The 17057-nt window shown below is 44.8% G+C and overlaps 4 non-coding genes and 2 pseudogenes across 4 annotated transcripts; all 6 read right to left on the reverse strand.

Moving 5' to 3' along the window:
• Window positions 1-1846: 1846 nt before the first annotated feature.
• LOC130326336 (U2 spliceosomal RNA) lies at window positions 1847-2037 on the reverse strand. Its single transcript, XR_008870948.1, has one exon. It is a non-coding gene; the product is annotated as a U2 spliceosomal RNA (small nuclear RNA).
• Window positions 2038-4147: 2110 nt separating this feature from the next.
• LOC130326337 (U2 spliceosomal RNA) lies at window positions 4148-4338 on the reverse strand. The gene has a single exon (XR_008870949.1). It is a non-coding gene; the product is annotated as a U2 spliceosomal RNA (small nuclear RNA).
• Window positions 4339-6443: 2105 nt separating this feature from the next.
• Window positions 6444-6634, reverse strand: LOC130326326 (U2 spliceosomal RNA). The gene has a single exon (XR_008870941.1). It is a non-coding gene; the product is annotated as a U2 spliceosomal RNA (small nuclear RNA).
• Window positions 6635-8743: 2109 nt separating this feature from the next.
• On the reverse strand, window positions 8744-8934 carry LOC130326327 (U2 spliceosomal RNA). The gene has a single exon (XR_008870942.1). It is a non-coding gene; the product is annotated as a U2 spliceosomal RNA (small nuclear RNA).
• A 2101-nt stretch (window positions 8935-11035) lies between these two features.
• LOC130326331 (U2 spliceosomal RNA) lies at window positions 11036-11240 on the reverse strand (annotated as a pseudogene).
• Window positions 11241-16266: 5026 nt separating this feature from the next.
• On the reverse strand, window positions 16267-16399 carry LOC130326332 (U2 spliceosomal RNA; annotated as a pseudogene).
• Window positions 16400-17057: the final 658 nt, after the last annotated feature.

Raw genomic sequence — 17057 nt, forward strand, 5'->3', positions numbered from 1 at the left:
GTGACACTGGGCTTAGGATCTGCATAGGAAACACACACACAAGCACACACCTACCTTTGTTGCCTGCAGATGCCTCCTTGGCTGTCCCCAAACGGTATCAAACCAACACCCACGGGAAGCTGTAAGCATAGAGGACATGCCTGCACCCCATTGGACTTACCTGTGTGGGTTAAATCCGGGTTATTTGACAACCTATGGCGGTGATGGTTCTGCTCAGGCAGAGCAGTGCTGATGCTCCTCATAAAGCTGTCGCTGCTGTGAAGGTTCTAGGTGACATCACAAATCCCTATGGTTACATACACAACAAAGCTGGGTTGTTGTTGTTTACACTCTGCAAGGCCTGTGGAAGTGAGTGACATCATAGCACTGTAGTTCTGAGGGTTCTAGATGGATGCAACAATCTCCTGTTGCTTCTATGAAGGCCGTAATAGACGACATCACCAAACAGCTCCATAGTCACATACACAGCAAAGGAGAGATGTTGTTTACACCTAATGATGTCAGTGGTATTGAGTGACATCATAGCACAGTGCTAAGGCTCCTGGGCCTGGACACAGCAGCGGCTGCAATATCTCAACGGAGAATACGTTTATATATATGTGTGTGTGTGCGCGTATATATATATATATATATATATATATATATATATATATATATTTCTCCGCCGAAATCACTTTTAAACCCATTTCCACCTTTTTTTCCCTTCTCTTCCTCTTACTTTTTTTTCACGTTTTTTTACGTTTTTCTCCTTTTCGCCTCTTTTCTGGGCGTATTATTCTTCTTTTTCTTCTTTTTTTTCGTCTAATGCATACCCCATCAGTGCAGCAATGCTTATTCAATACCGCCAGCAGATGGAGACACTGGGGGATAATTTTCTAAGGATTTATACTGATTTTTCCTGTCTGAATTTGTCGCACAGAAAGTTGCAGGCCAAATATGTGCGACATTTCTGCGACTTTAGCTTCTAGAGCATTTTTACAACATTATACATAGGTGCTGAATACATAAAAAGCGACTGTTCAGCGACAGACAAGTCGCATCGGCTGAAAGTAGGCCAGAATGTCAGTCCATGTTGGAGCAGGTTTAGATACAGTCTAAAGCATAGATCTCAAAGTCTGTGCACAGAATTTAGCAAGGGCCTCGCACCTTCTGATGCATCAGGTAGGTGCACAATAGCATAGCCTAACCCTCTGTACTTTGGTCTATATTGATGCGGGACATAGACAGCCAGCTGATGACCAATCCATTAGTGCAATGGATGGCTGGAAGCATTTGTCTTTGCCTTTGCAATACCACAGAAGCAATGCATGGTCAATGTACAGCAATGACACACCTGTGTGAACAGCCAGGAGACCCCCCCCCCCCCCCCCATGTTATGTTACATAGTTACATAGTTAGTACGGTCGAAAAAAGACATATGTCCATCAAGTTCAACCAGGGAATTAAGGGGTAGGGGTGTGGCGCGATATTGGGGAAGGGATGAGATTTTATATTTCTTCATAAGCATTAATCTTATTTTGTCAATTAGGAACATTCAGCACCCACCCGCTATCAAGGCAGCTGCCTATCATGTCATGCCCTACCTGCACAGGTGTGCTGGCTACTCAAATGATCCAATTAAGGAGGCCATTTAGTCAGCAGCAGCAGAAGTCCTGTGCCTGGACGCTCCAACAGCGGCCAGACACAAGCAGAAGCAGAAGCAGCAGAAGCAGCAGCAGCAGCACCACCTTTTGTTTTTTGGCTGCAGAAGCAGCAGCAGCAAGGCCCACAGGGCTGGCTAGCTGGCTAGCCAGCAAGCAAGCAGGTAGCAATGAAAGTAGGAATCTTTCTTTTTAACCCTGTAAGGGGGTGGTGCACTGTACCCGAAGATACTGCCATATCGGGTCAATGCATAGGGCGACGGAAGCAAGCTTCGAAATCAGCCCCCGTTCTCAAAAATCCATTTAATATATGGTCCCCAGATAGGGGACGTATCAGATATTAAACTGATAAGAACAGATACTACACTTGATCTTAGCCAAAAGGCCGAGAAGCGATAACCGTGAAAGGGGCGGGCCCAACAAGGTCCCCTTCATGGGCACTATCACTGCTTGCTGTCAGGGAGGCTGCCAGACAATTTTCCATGCACACTCTGGGCTGGGGGGCAGTCAACCACCAGTACACACAGCAGAACCTAAACCCATACCATTATTGCTAAGCAGCAAGACAGGGGCCCATTGCACTCCCACGGGGCCTTTTTAAATGCAATCCATAACCCGGATTTGCCAGGAACCCTTCTTACTCCTCCTACTTGCATGTGACACTGGGCTTAGGATCTGCATAGGAAACACACACACAAGCACACACCTACCTTTGTTGCCTGCAGATGCCTCCTTGGCTGTCCCCAAACGGTATCAAACCAACACCCACGGGAAGCTGTAAGCATAGAGGACATGCCTGCACCCCATTGGACTTACCTGTGTGGGTTAAATCCGGGTTATTTGACAACCTATGGCGGTGATGGTTCTGCTCAGGCAGAGCAGTGCTGATGCTCCTCATAAAGCTGTCGCTGCTGTGAAGGTTCTAGGTGACATCACAAATCCCTATGGTTACATACACAACAAAGCTGGGTTGTTGTTGTTTACACTCTGCAAGGCCTGTGGAAGTGAGTGACATCATAGCACTGTAGTTCTGAGGGTTCTAGATGGATGCAACAATCTCCTGTTGCTTCTATGAAGGCCGTAATAGACGACATCACCAAACAGCTCCATAGTCACATACACAGCAAAGGAGAGATGTTGTTTACACCTAGTGATGTCAGTGGTATTGAGTGACATCATAGCACAGTGCTAAGGCTCCTGGGCCTGGACACAGCAGCGGCTGCAATATCTCAACGGAGAATACGTTTATATATATGTGTGTGTGTGCGCGTATATATATATATATATATATATATATATATATATATATATATATTTCTCCGCCGAAATCACTTTTAAACCCATTTCCACCTTTTTTTCCCTTCTCTTCCTCTTACTTTTTTTTCACGTTTTTTTACGTTTTTCTCCTTTTCGCCTCTTTTCTGGGCGTATTATTCTTCTTTTTCTTCTTTTTTTTCGTCTAATGCATACCCCATCAGTGCAGCAATGCTTATTCAATACCGCCAGCAGATGGAGACACTGGGGGATAATTTTCTAAGGATTTATACTGATTTTTCCTGTCTGAATTTGTCGCACAGAAAGTTGCAGGCCAAATATGTGCGACATTTCTGCGACTTTAGCTTCTAGAGCATTTTTACAACATTATACATAGGTGCTGAATACATAAAAAGCGACTGTTCAGCGACAGACAAGTCGCATCGGCTGAAAGTAGGCCAGAATGTCAGTCCATGTTGGAGCAGGTTTAGATACAGTCTAAAGCATAGATCTCAAAGTCTGTGCACAGAATTTAGCAAGGGCCTCGCACCTTCTGATGCATCAGGTAGGTGCACAATAGCATAGCCTAACCCTCTGTACTTTGGTCTATATTGATGCGGGACATAGACAGCCAGCTGATGACCAATCCATTAGTGCAATGGATGGCTGGAAGCATTTGTCTTTGCCTTTGCAATACCACAGAAGCAATGCATGGTCAATGTACAGCAATGACACACCTGTGTGAACAGCCAGGAGACCCCCCCCCCCCCCCCCCCCATGTTATGTTACATAGTTACATAGTTAGTACGGTCGAAAAAAGACATATGTCCATCAAGTTCAACCAGGGAATTAAGGGGTAGGGGTGTGGCGCGATATTGGGGAAGGGATGAGATTTTATATTTCTTCATAAGCATTAATCTTATTTTGTCAATTAGGAACATTCAGCACCCACCCGCTATCAAGGCAGCTGCCTATCATGTCATGCCCTACCTGCACAGGTGTGCTGGCTACTCAAATGATCCAATTAAGGAGGCCATTTAGTCAGCAGCAGCAGAAGTCCTGTGCCTGGACGCTCCAACAGCGGCCAGACACAAGCAGAAGCAGAAGCAGCAGAAGCAGCAGCAGCAGCACCACCTTTTGTTTTTTGGCTGCAGAAGCAGCAGCAGCAAGGCCCACAGGGCTGGCTAGCTGGCTAGCCAGCAAGCAAGCAGGTAGCAATGAAAGTAGGAATCTTTCTTTTTAACCCTGTAAGGGGGTGGTGCACTGTACCCGAAGATACTGCCATATCGGGTCAATGCATAGGGCGACGGAAGCAAGCTTCGAAATCAGCCCCCGTTCTCAAAAATCCATTTAATATATGGTCCCCAGATAGGGGACGTATCAGATATTAAACTGATAAGAACAGATACTACACTTGATCTTAGCCAAAAGGCCGAGAAGCGATAACCGTGAAAGGGGCGGGCCCAACAAGGTCCCCTTCATGGGCACTATCACTGCTTGCTGTCAGGGAGGCTGCCAGACAATTTTCCATGCACACTCTGGGCTGGGGGGCAGTCAACCACCAGTACACACAGCAGAACCTAAACCCATACCATTATTGCTAAGCAGCAAGACAGGGGCCCATTGCACTCCCACGGGGCCTTTTTAAATGCAATCCATAACCCGGATTTGCCAGGAACCCTTCTTACTCCTCCTACTTGCATGTGACACTGGGCTTAGGATCTGCATAGGAAACACACACACAAGCACACACCTACCTTTGTTGCCTGCAGATGCCTCCTTGGCTGTCCCCAAACGGTATCAAACCAACACCCACGGGAAGCTGTAAGCATAGAGGACATGCCTGCACCCCATTGGACTTACCTGTGTGGGTTAAATCCGGGTTATTTGACAACCTATGGCGGTGATGGTTCTGCTCAGGCAGAGCAGTGCTGATGCTCCTCATAAAGCTGTCGCTGCTGTGAAGGTTCTAGGTGACATCACAAATCCCTATGGTTACATACACAACAAAGCTGGGTTGTTGTTGTTTACACTCTGCAAGGCCTGTGGAAGTGAGTGACATCATAGCACTGTAGTTCTGAGGGTTCTAGATGGATGCAACAATCTCCTGTTGCTTCTATGAAGGCCGTAATAGACGACATCACCAAACAGCTCCATAGTCACATACACAGCAAAGGAGAGATGTTGTTTACACCTAATGATGTCAGTGGTATTGAGTGACATCATAGCACAGTGCTAAGGCTCCTGGGCCTGGACACAGCAGCGGCTGCAATATCTCAACGGAGAATACGTTTATATATATGTGTGTGTGTGCGCGTATATATATATATATATATATATATATATATATATATATATATTTCTCCGCCGAAATCACTTTTAAACCCATTTCCACCTTTTTTTCCCTTCTCTTCCTCTTACTTTTTTTTCACGTTTTTTTACGTTTTTCTCCTTTTCGCCTCTTTTCTGGGCGTATTATTCTTCTTTTTCTTCTTTTTTTTCGTCTAATGCATACCCCATCAGTGCAGCAATGCTTATTCAATACCGCCAGCAGATGGAGACACTGGGGGATAATTTTCTAAGGATTTATACTGATTTTTCCTGTCTGAATTTGTCGCACAGAAAGTTGCAGGCCAAATATGTGCGACATTTCTGCGACTTTAGCTTCTAGAGCATTTTTACAACATTATACATAGGTGCTGAATACATAAAAAGCGACTGTTCAGCGACAGACAAGTCGCATCGGCTGAAAGTAGGCCAGAATGTCAGTCCATGTTGGAGCAGGTTTAGATACAGTCTAAAGCATAGATCTCAAAGTCTGTGCACAGAATTTAGCAAGGGCCTCGCACCTTCTGATGCATCAGGTAGGTGCACAATAGCATAGCCTAACCCTCTGTACTTTGGTCTATATTGATGCGGGACATAGACAGCCAGCTGATGACCAATCCATTAGTGCAATGGATGGCTGGAAGCATTTGTCTTTGCCTTTGCAATACCACAGAAGCAATGCATGGTCAATGTACAGCAATGACACACCTGTGTGAACAGCCAGGAGACCCCCCCCCCCCCCCCCATGTTATGTTACATAGTTACATAGTTAGTACGGTCGAAAAAAGACATATGTCCATCAAGTTCAACCAGGGAATTAAGGGGTAGGGGTGTGGCGCGATATTGGGGAAGGGATGAGATTTTATATTTCTTCATAAGCATTAATCTTATTTTGTCAATTAGGAACATTCAGCACCCACCCGCTATCAAGGCAGCTGCCTATCATGTCATGCCCTACCTGCACAGGTGTGCTGGCTACTCAAATGATCCAATTAAGGAGGCCATTTAGTCAGCAGCAGCAGAAGTCCTGTGCCTGGACGCTCCAACAGCGGCCAGACACAAGCAGAAGCAGAAGCAGCAGAAGCAGCAGCAGCAGCACCACCTTTTGTTTTTTGGCTGCAGAAGCAGCAGCAGCAAGGCCCACAGGGCTGGCTAGCTGGCTAGCCAGCAAGCAAGCAGGTAGCAATGAAAGTAGGAATCTTTCTTTTTAACCCTGTAAGGGGGTGGTGCACTGTACCCGAAGATACTGCCATATCGGGTCAATGCATAGGGCGACGGAAGCAAGCTTCGAAATCAGCCCCCGTTCTCAAAAATCCATTTAATATATGGTCCCCAGATAGGGGACGTATCAGATATTAAACTGATAAGAACAGATACTACACTTGATCTTAGCCAAAAGGCCGAGAAGCGATAACCGTGAAAGGGGCGGGCCCAACAAGGTCCCCTTCATGGGCACTATCACTGCTTGCTGTCAGGGAGGCTGCCAGACAATTTTCCATGCACACTCTGGGCTGGGGGGCAGTCAACCACCAGTACACACAGCAGAACCTAAACCCATACCATTATTGCTAAGCAGCAAGACAGGGGCCCATTGCACTCCCACGGGGCCTTTTTAAATGCAATCCATAACCCGGATTTGCCAGGAACCCTTCTTACTCCTCCTACTTGCATGTGACACTGGGCTTAGGATCTGCATAGGAAACACACACACAAGCACACACCTACCTTTGTTGCCTGCAGATGCCTCCTTGGCTGTCCCCAAACGGTATCAAACCAACACCCACGGGAAGCTGTAAGCATAGAGGACATGCCTGCACCCCATTGGACTTACCTGTGTGGGTTAAATCCGGGTTATTTGACAACCTATGGCGGTGATGGTTCTGCTCAGGCAGAGCAGTGCTGATGCTCCTCATAAAGCTGTCGCTGCTGTGAAGGTTCTAGGTGACATCACAAATCCCTATGGTTACATACACAACAAAGCTGGGTTGTTGTTGTTTACACTCTGCAAGGCCTGTGGAAGTGAGTGACATCATAGCACTGTAGTTCTGAGGGTTCTAGATGGATGCAACAATCTCCTGTTGCTTCTATGAAGGCCGTAATAGACGACATCACCAAACAGCTCCATAGTCACATACACAGCAAAGGAGAGATGTTGTTTACACCTAGTGATGTCAGTGGTATTGAGTGACATCATAGCACAGTGCTAAGGCTCCTGGGCCTGGACACAGCAGCGGCTGCAATATCTCAACGGAGAATACGTTTATATATATGTGTGTGTGTGCGCGTATATATATATATATATATATATATATATATATATATATATATATTTCTCCGCCGAAATCACTTTTAAACCCATTTCCACCTTTTTTTCCCTTCTCTTCCTCTTACTTTTTTTTCACGTTTTTTTACGTTTTTCTCCTTTTCGCCTCTTTTCTGGGCGTATTATTCTTCTTTTTCTTCTTTTTTTTCGTCTAATGCATACCCCATCAGTGCAGCAATGCTTATTCAATACCGCCAGCAGATGGAGACACTGGGGGATAATTTTCTAAGGATTTATACTGATTTTTCCTGTCTGAATTTGTCGCACAGAAAGTTGCAGGCCAAATATGTGCGACATTTCTGCGACTTTAGCTTCTAGAGCATTTTTACAACATTATACATAGGTGCTGAATACATAAAAAGCGACTGTTCAGCGACAGACAAGTCGCATCGGCTGAAAGTAGGCCAGAATGTCAGTCCATGTTGGAGCAGGTTTAGATACAGTCTAAAGCATAGATCTCAAAGTCTGTGCACAGAATTTAGCAAGGGCCTCGCACCTTCTGATGCATCAGGTAGGTGCACAATAGCATAGCCTAACCCTCTGTACTTTGGTCTATATTGATGCGGGACATAGACAGCCAGCTGATGACCAATCCATTAGTGCAATGGATGGCTGGAAGCATTTGTCTTTGCCTTTGCAATACCACAGAAGCAATGCATGGTCAATGTACAGCAATGACACACCTGTGTGAACAGCCAGGAGACCCCCCCCCCCCCCCCCCCATGTTATGTTACATAGTTACATAGTTAGTACGGTCGAAAAAAGACATATGTCCATCAAGTTCAACCAGGGAATTAAGGGGTAGGGGTGTGGCGCGATATTGGGGAAGGGATGAGATTTTATATTTCTTCATAAGCATTAATCTTATTTTGTCAATTAGGAACATTCAGCACCCACCCGCTATCAAGGCAGCTGCCTATCATGTCATGCCCTACCTGCACAGGTGTGCTGGCTACTCAAATGATCCAATTAAGGAGGCCATTTAGTCAGCAGCAGCAGAAGTCCTGTGCCTGGACGCTCCAACAGCGGCCAGACACAAGCAGAAGCAGAAGCAGCAGAAGCAGCAGCAGCAGCACCACCTTTTGTTTTTTGGCTGCAGAAGCAGCAGCAGCAAGGCCCACAGGGCTGGCTAGCTGGCTAGCCAGCAAGCAAGCAGGTAGCAATGAAAGTAGGAATCTTTCTTTTTAACCCTGTAAGGGGGTGGTGCACTGTACCCGAAGATACTGCCATATCGGGTCAATGCATAGGGCGACGGAAGCAAGCTTCGAAATCAGCCCCCGTTCTCAAAAATCCATTTAATATATGGTCCCCAGATAGGGGACGTATCAGATATTAAACTGATAAGAACAGATACTACACTTGATCTTAGCCAAAAGGCCGAGAAGCGATAACCGTGAAAGGGGCGGGCCCAACAAGGTCCCCTTCATGGGCACTATCACTGCTTGCTGTCAGGGAGGCTGCCAGACAATTTTCCATGCACACTCTGGGCTGGGGGGCAGTCAACCACCAGTACACACAGCAGAACCTAAACCCATACCATTATTGCTAAGCAGCAAGACAGGGGCCCATTGCACTCCCACGGGGCCTTTTTAAATGCAATCCATAACCCGGATTTGCCAGGAACCCTTCTTACTCCTCCTACTTGCATGTGACACTGGGCTTAGGATCTGCATAGGAAACACACACACAAGCACACACCTACCTTTGTTGCCTGCAGATGCCTCCTTGGCTGTCCCCAAACGGTATCAAACCAACACCCACGGGAAGCTGTAAGCATAGAGGACATGCCTGCACCCCATTGGACTTACCTGTGTGGGTTAAATCCGGGTTATTTGACAACCTATGGCGGTGATGGTTCTGCTCAGGCAGAGCAGTGCTGATGCTCCTCATAAAGCTGTCGCTGCTGTGAAGGTTCTAGGTGACATCACAAATCCCTATGGTTACATACACAACAAAGCTGGGTTGTTGTTGTTTACACTCTGCAAGGCCTGTGGAAGTGAGTGACATCATAGCACTGTAGTTCTGAGGGTTCTAGATGGATGCAACAATCTCCTGTTGCTTCTATGAAGGCCGTAATAGACGACATCACCAAACAGCTCCATAGTCACATACACAGCAAAGGAGAGATGTTGTTTACACCTAGTGATGTCAGTGGTATTGAGTGACATCATAGCACAGTGCTAAGGCTCCTGGGCCTGGACACAGCAGCGGCTGCAATATCTCAACGGAGAATACGTTTATATATATGTGTGTGTGTGCGCGTATATATATATATATATATATATATATATATATATATATTTCTCCGCCGAAATCACTTTTAAACCCATTTCCACCTTTTTTTCCCTTCTCTTCCTCTTACTTTTTTTTCACGTTTTTTTACGTTTTTCTCCTTTTCGCCTCTTTTCTGGGCGTATTATTCTTCTTTTTCTTCTTTTTTTTCGTCTAATGCATACCCCATCAGTGCAGCAATGCTTATTCAATACCGCCAGCAGATGGAGACACTGGGGGATAATTTTCTAAGGATTTATACTGATTTTTCCTGTCTGAATTTGTCGCACAGAAAGTTGCAGGCCAAATATGTGCGACATTTCTGCGACTTTAGCTTCTAGAGCATTTTTACAACATTATACATAGGTGCTGAATACATAAAAAGCGACTGTTCAGCGACAGACAAGTCGCATCGGCTGAAAGTAGGCCAGAATGTCAGTCCATGTTGGAGCAGGTTTAGATACAGTCTAAAGCATAGATCTCAAAGTCTGTGCACAGAATTTAGCAAGGGCCTCGCACCTTCTGATGCATCAGGTAGGTGCACAATAGCATAGCCTAACCCTCTGTACTTTGGTCTATATTGATGCGGGACATAGACAGCCAGCTGATGACCAATCCATTAGTGCAATGGATGGCTGGAAGCATTTGTCTTTGCCTTTGCAATACCACAGAAGCAATGCATGGTCAATGTACAGCAATGACACACCTGTGTGAACAGCCAGGAGACCCCCCCCCCCCCCCCCATGTTATGTTACATAGTTACATAGTTAGTACGGTCGAAAAAAGACATATGTCCATCAAGTTCAACCAGGGAATTAAGGGGTAGGGGTGTGGCGCGATATTGGGGAAGGGATGAGATTTTATATTTCTTCATAAGCATTAATCTTATTTTGTCAATTAGGAACATTCAGCACCCACCCGCTATCAAGGCAGCTGCCTATCATGTCATGCCCTACCTGCACAGGTGTGCTGGCTACTCAAATGATCCAATTAAGGAGGCCATTTAGTCAGCAGCAGCAGAAGTCCTGTGCCTGGACGCTCCAACAGCGGCCAGACACAAGCAGAAGCAGAAGCAGCAGAAGCAGCAGCAGCAGCACCACCTTTTGTTTTTTGGCTGCAGAAGCAGCAGCAGCAAGGCCCACAGGGCTGGCTAGCTGGCTAGCCAGCAAGCAAGCAGGTAGCAATGAAAGTAGGAATCTTTCTTTTTAACCCTGTAAGGGGGTGGTGCACTGTACCCGAAGATACTGCCATATCGGGTCAATGCATAGGGCGACGGAAGCAAGCTTCGAAATCAGCCCCCGTTCTCAAAAATCCATTTAATATATGGTCCCCAGATAGGGGACGTATCAGATATTAAACTGATAAGAACAGATTTTTTTTTTTAACTTGACTACCCTTACGGGGGCAACTTTATTAAAAATTAAATAATGTTAACAAAGTTGTGCAAATATGTCAATAAATACAGTTACATATAAATAACATATTTACAACATATTAAAACATAAAATGGGCACTTGGTGGCTTTACAAGATAGAATTCCATTCTTTTAAAAACCATTTTCTAGATAAAAGAGGAAATCTCTTCTTGTCTAAAAGATAGTACTGGTACATTTCATAAAAACAGATAGATAAAATGTCCTTCACAGATAAAACCTCATGCTTGAACAATAAAATATTCCTGGCCTTCCACAGAGCTGCCTTCACACAGTTTATGATCTTCCATGCAATAGTCTCTTGAGTCCGTGTTGGGCATTCCAGGCAACCATAAAAAACCACTGCAATATTTAAGTCTTTTAGTCCAGTTATCCTTTTTACCAGAGGGAGTATCTTTGTCCATATTTTCTGCGAGTAAAAACAAGTCCATATTAGATGGTGCACGGTCTCCTCTTGTCGGCATCCCTCCCTCGGGCAGGTTGCAGAGTTGGATAATCCTCTTCGGTGCTGGAATGCCCGGCATGGAAGACACTCGTGTGCGCAGCTCCAGGCCAGGTCCTTCTGTGAATTAAAAAGATAATTAATACTCAACATCTTCCAAATCTGTATACACTTCTGTTCGTTAAAATTTTTGATGGGAGTCACGGTACTGGTTTCTTTTATTTCCTTTAGTAGTTTTTTGCTATTGCACAGATCCTGAACACTTTTACCTTTAAAATTATATAAGTTTAAAATTTTTCCTAAAATCATGTATTGAGGGGGTAAATTCAAAGAATAAGGGCAACTTAAAACTGTAGAAAACCAGCCGTTCCTCCGCATAAAATAACCAGTATTAAAACGAACAAAATAAGACCAGTAGCTATCTTTAAAAACAGTAGTAAAACACATGCTAAAAAACTTTATTAAAAGGAAAGCTTTAAAATCTGGAAAATCCTTACCGCCCCTGGAGTTCGGTTTTATCACAATTTGTCTCTTTAATTTTTCGCTCTTAGAACTCCAAAAGAAAGTAAAACAAGCTTTTGTTATTTTCTTTAGAACCATTTCGGGGGGTGGGAAAACCAGACTTAAATACAATAAAATAGGTAAAAGCACCATTTTTGTAATTAAAACCTTCCCTTCCATTGTAAGTTCTCGCATGTTCCACATACATATTTTCTTATTTATTTTTTGAGCCACCAAGTCCCAGCTATTAAAACCATTATTAGACTCGTCAAAGGAGACACCTAAAATCTGCACCGACTCAGACACAGGGACGGGCACATCATACAAAGGCATTCCGCCTATGTTTAAAATGTTACTTTTGTTAAAATTGACTTTAAAACCGGAGGCACAATTAAAATATTGAATCTGTTTTAGCGTCTTCTGAAGCGATGGGGTGTCCCTGCAAAACACCGCAACATCGTCCATGTACCCCACTACCTTCGCCTCTAGTCCCCCTCCTCCTGGCAGGGGGACTCCATGGATCTGCTTATCCTTTCGTATTGTACATAAAAGAGGCTCTATTGCGCAAATGAAGAGTAGTGGGGACAAGGGACACCCCTGCTTCACTCCGGAATTTAAAATCACGCCCTGTGTCTTAAAACCATTTACTAAAATTTTACTAGTACAGTTATCATAAAAAGCTCTAAGAGACAATAAAAAGCCATCAGGTATACCCATTTTCTCTAAAACCTTAAAAAGATAAAAATGCGACACCCTGTCGAAAGCTTTTTCAAAATCTATGGATAAAACCGCCAGCTTTCCTTTTCTTAATTTGGTGTCGCTAATTACATCCTTTAAAAGGTTTAGGTTCTCCCATAGACTCCTCCCAGGCACCCCACAGACTTGGTTTGTATGAATTATTTTATGGATTACGTTCTTTAAGCGGTTAGCACACAGTTTCGCCATTATTTTATAGTCGCAGTTCAGAAGGGTGATTGGTCTCCAGTTTTTTAGTTCCGACCGGTCTCCCTTTTTGAATAGCAGGGAGACATCACCCTTCTTCCATGAGCCTGGGAGGATTTTAGACTTAAAGACTTCAGTAAAAAGGGAGAACAAATCTTCTTTTAAAATACCATAAAAAGTAACATAAAATTCAATGGGTATACCATCCGGCCCAGGCACTTTACCTGTTTTAAAACTCTTGACGGTCTCTAAAATCTCCTGCTCTGAAATATTCTGCAATAAAAAAGACTGTGAGACAGGATCTAAAAAATTGGTGATCTCCTTTAACGAGTCATTCATAAAACATTCATCAATGTGTTTTACATTAAAAAGATCCGCATAAAACTCTTGCACCTTTTTTAAAATACCCTGTACATCATTCACTCCTTCAATGTTTTCTATTAACCTTCTATTTTCATGTATTTTCTTAAAAAAATACCTGGAGCAGGTCTCGTTTTCCTCAAGATGCTGTATTCGAGACCTAAAGATAATTTCTTTTCCTTTCTGCTCCAGGCACTTAGTTATTTCTTTTTTAAGATCATGTACCTCCTTCTCCACCTCCATCCCATGTGCTCTGAATTTGTACAGGGTTTGCAGACGAGTATTTAGGATATTATAAAATTCACGTTTTTCTTTAGCTTTCCTAACCCCAACATGGATAAAAAATTCTTTTATTTTTAGTTTCATTTTTTCCCACCAGATACTGGTGGGAGTGTTGGGGTCTTTTACTCGTCTGCATTCCTTGTAAAAGGTGATAAAATCTGATAAAACCTGCGGATCTTCAAAAAGGGACACGTTTAACTTCCAGGCATTCCTACCAGTTCTCCTTTTAAAATCACTTTTAACTTTAAAATACAATAATTTATGGTCAGAAAAAACATTGGTAAAAAGATCACAGTTAAAAGGCAGTACTTGATAAGAACAAAAAATAAAATCTATCCTGGAGCTACAGCTTGCATTGCTCCAGGTAACACCGTCTTCCTCTGGTACGTTAAAATTACATTTTTTAAAAACATCAGTGAGATTAAAATCTAAAATCAAGTTTTTTAACATAAAAGACGTCTTATCATAGTTCCTACTCACTGCGTTCGAAAAACGGCGTTCTCCCCTTAAAATACAATTAAAATCACCTGATAAAACAAGAGGACTAGAATTGTTAATAAAAAGGGGTAAAATCTCCAACATTTTTATTCTTTCATTCTTATCAGGAGAACCATAAAAATTTAAAAACTGCCATTTAATACCATTAATAAAAGCGCTGACCAATAAAATTCTGCCTGGTAAAATTTCGTTAAAACTCTCAATTAAAACGTTCCCTTTAAAAAGTATGGCGACCCCTGCTGATCTGGACTCATTTGATCCAGACCAGACTGATGGACCGTGCACCCAATCATCTTCATATTCTTTATAATTTAATCTGTGCAGGATGCCACATTCCTGCAGGAAAAGGATGGAAGCAGCAAAAACCGACAAGTAATTAAATAGGGCAACCCTTCTTACTCTGGCGCTCACACTTCTCACGTTCAAGGACAGACCGGACAACTCAGCCATGGGAATGTACAAGAAAACGTCTTACACCTCTGATTCCCCCTCCGAAGCCTCATACCCCCCAAAATCTGACTCAACTGTACGCATAGAGGAAGCAGGAGAGGAGGCACCATCACTCAGCCGACCCCCCTCCTCCATCATGATTGAGGCATAGTTGTTCTCGGGCATCCTGGCAATCAGGGCTCCAGACTCATTGGGTTCTTCCACCTCTTGCCCCTCCATAGGGGTCGGGTGTTCACTTAGTTCCGTCTCTGGTACCTCAGAGACGGTCACCCCTGAAACCTCCTCCTGGCAGGGAGGAGGGGGGGTATCCCCTATGGGGACCTGTGGAGGAACGTCACTTGGGTTCCCTGCATCCGCAGGTACTTCCATCGGCTCCCCCTGGACCGCCTCCGAATAGAGTCTTCTGGAGCCCCTCCGCCTTTTAACCTTCACCTCTCCACCCGGATCATCGCTCTCAGGGGGACCCTGAGCCAGAGGTTGCTGAGGAGCGGATTCAGCCGCCGTCCGCTCCTCTCTTAACCCAGCATGCTCCTGGGGGCCAGTTTTTTCACCACTTGCACGTTTTTTGGCCATCCTCTGCTCTTTAGGGTCCCCTCCTTTTGCCTGAGGGGGGTCTTTCTCCTTCTCCATCTCACCGCTTACCTCTTGTGGGGGGGTAATCACTGGCTCTGCTTGCCTCGGCTGGTGTCCCGGTTGCTGTCCTTGCTGCCTCCAGGGTTGCCACTGCTGCTCCGTCCTATGTCTGTGGGGACAAGAGGAGAAAAGGTGACCGAATTGTTGACAGAAATTGCACCTCCCTCCTCTTGTGCATTTCTCTGTCTCGTGCTGTGTGCTACCACATTTTTTGCATGTACTTTCACAGTTTTCTTTTGTGTGTCCATATCTGTGACACTTCCTGCAGTAGCTTGGCATCCCCGCATAAAAGAGGTCGCCACACATATTATTTATTTTAAAACGAGCTGGTGGTAGTTGTATTCCCCCTGGCAATCTGTCATCTTTTTTGCATGTAACCTGAAATCTCCACTTAGATGTCCAGATGCCACAGCTGTTCATGATTTTTCCTCTGCACTCAACCTTACTAAAATAGACTTGTAAAAACAACTCAACATCGTGTAGGTTGGCGAAAGGGGAATACATCTTTACTACCACCAGCTTAATATCGTCTAGAACGTGCTCAATAATCCGGACACCCTGAAGCTTTTTGTCTTTACTCGCAGCAGCTCTGGTAACAAAATCTCTGTGGATGCCATTTTGTGTGAACGTCACATCAAAAATTTTACACTTCGGGTAGTCCTGGATTGCCAATATCTCGCCCTTCTGTATTCCGAAAACTCCTCCGAGCACGTCCTCTACTACGAATTTCAAATCGTCCGCCCTTTTGGTATCATCCGTGAGAATGACTCTCACGGTGTTTTTGATCCTTGCGTATGCCGGCACAGAACCTGGATCCGGATCATCATCCATGGTTCTAACCTCTCTCCACCCGAAGGTCTTGAGAGGCGATCGCTACTCGTTACCCTGGGACTAGGCCCTCTCCCCAATAGCAACAAGTGGGTGAAGCCCAGGCAATAAACCTGGGCGATCCCACAAGGCCGAGGAGAGGGGTACCCGAGTACCTTCTGACCAGATCTCCTGTATTACTACACTTGATCTTAGCCAAAAGGCCGAGAAGCGATAACCGTGAAAGGGGCGGGCCCAACAAGGTCCCCTTCATGGGCACTATCACTGCTTGCTGTCAGGGAGGCTGCCAGACAATTTTCCATGCACACTCTGGGCTGGGGGGCAGTCAACCACCAGTACACACAGCAGAACCTAAACCCATACCATTATTGCTAAGCAGCAAGACAGGGGCCCATTGCACTCCCACGGGGCCTTTTTAAATGCAATCCATAACCCGGATTTGCCAGGAACCCTTCTTACTCCTCCTACTTGCATGTGACACTGGGCTTAGGATCTGCATAGGAAACACACACACAAGCACACACCTACCTTTGTTGCCTGCAGATGCCTCCTTGGCTGTCCCCAAACGGTATCAAACCAACACCCACGGGAAGCTGTAAGCATAGAGGACATGCCTGCACCCCATTGGACTTACCTGTGTGGGTTAAATCCGGGTTATTTGACAACCTATGGCGGTGATGGTTCTGCTCAGGCAGAGCAGTGCTGATGCTCCTCATAAAGCTGTCGCTGCTGTGAAGGTTCTAGGTGACATCACAAATCCCTATGGTTACATACACAACAAAGCTGGGTTGTTGTTGTTTACACTCTGCAAGGCCTGTGGAAGTGAGTGACATCATAGCACTGTAGTTCTGAGGGTTCTAGATGGATGCAACA

The sequence above is a fragment of the Hyla sarda genome, unplaced genomic scaffold (genome assembly GCF_029499605.1).
Source record: "Hyla sarda isolate aHylSar1 unplaced genomic scaffold, aHylSar1.hap1 scaffold_2835, whole genome shotgun sequence".
NCBI classification, from domain to species: Eukaryota; Metazoa; Chordata; class Amphibia; order Anura; family Hylidae; genus Hyla; species Hyla sarda.